Source organism: Arachis ipaensis, chromosome B10 (genome assembly GCF_000816755.2).
Source record: "Arachis ipaensis cultivar K30076 chromosome B10, Araip1.1, whole genome shotgun sequence".
Taxonomy (NCBI): Eukaryota; Viridiplantae; Streptophyta; class Magnoliopsida; order Fabales; family Fabaceae; genus Arachis; species Arachis ipaensis.
The window spans coordinates 124,964,934-124,966,522 of record NC_029794.2 but is presented as its reverse complement, the minus strand read 5'-3'; positions in this window follow the sequence as shown (position 1 = coordinate 124,966,522).

The window sequence follows — 1,589 nt, the reverse complement described above, 5'->3', positions numbered from 1 at the left end:
ATATGGGGTTGGGTTTCATATTATATATATATAGGCTTTTATGTTATAAGTACGTGGGCAAAAATCAATTTTGAATGTTAAGAGTTAGGAAATTGTTATGGTATTTAACAGGGGTGTGTATGGGTCGGGTGGAATCGGGTTTGATGTGATTTCGATCCAACCCGAAATATATACCGGGCCTATTTATTAGATCCGAACTCAGTCTTAAACCCGATTATACCGGATAAAAATTGGGTGAAAACCGGGCCGTTAACATTACATTTTCTTGATACCTTCTTATAAGCTAGCATGTGAAAATATCCAAATTTCTAAAACTCCAACTATTATTTGACATGGTAAAATTCACTTAGAAAAATATAACAAAAACCAACTCTTCTCTAAAATTAAAGTATAATCATAATCAATACTAAATTGTCTAATAACACCAAATATTTAAATCAATATAAATAACACAATATTATGCATTAGTCTAAAATCTTATGCATTTTAAACATAAAATATTAACTTATAGTCTTATAATAACTAATGACACAAAATATTAAAGTTTACAATACTTAAATTTCACATAAGAATAGCCATCATCCATCACTAATAACATAAAATATTAATTGTGTATGATGACCGGACCATCGGACCGACTTCGGATGGCCCGAGCCATAGTCCGGACCCGACCCGAAATAATGATTGGGTCTATTTTTGAGACCCTTACCCGACTCTAAACCCGGTGAAATCACACAAAAATATCTCCTAAAGTGTTCGGAGCCGAACCAGGTATTCGAACGGGTCGGACCATACACACCCCTAGTGTTTAAAAATATTTGTTTAACTTATTAAAAATTAATATTTAATTTTAAAATATAAAAATAAATAATTATTAAATATTTAAATTTTATCATAAAAAATAAATTAAGTAAAAATTAGACACTAAATTATAAGCACTGTAAAATTTGTCCAAAAATTAATTTATGTAACACCAAAAATTGAGTCCGTGAGTGTATAGAGAAAAGAAATATATGATGTCTTCTTTATGATTATTTCGTTTGTAATATACTGAATTACTGCGAATTACTGATATAGAAAAGAGTTATAGTTTTATGTTAATGAAGGAAAAAATATTATTTTTTATGTAGCTTATTATCTCCACATATAAGAAAAAATGTTATATGTATCATCTTTTTATATTTGGTAAAATTGTAAATTCTTTCGCTTAGTCAACAAATCTTCCATATTTTCCCAAAATTGTTAGTTCATTCCATGTTTCTCATTTCCAAAATTTGCGATTTATTAAATGTGATTCCCTAACACATGCGACCTTCCACTAACAAGGGGGTCTTCTTGACAAGAACGACCAGAACCAAGAGGAAGAAGACGGAAAAAGAGTTGTCATCGTCAAAATATTTTTATTGAATGGACTATATGACACGCATTAATATTTGAAGTTGCATCTTCCTCGTAGTAATACTGATCCTCCCTCTAAAGTCTCAACTTTCTTTACAACACAGTCATCTCCCTACTCCCTCTGCTGCTTCCTCTCCCTACACCCTCTCCACGCTCTCTCCCTCTGCACCTCGTTTACCTCACCTTCACCG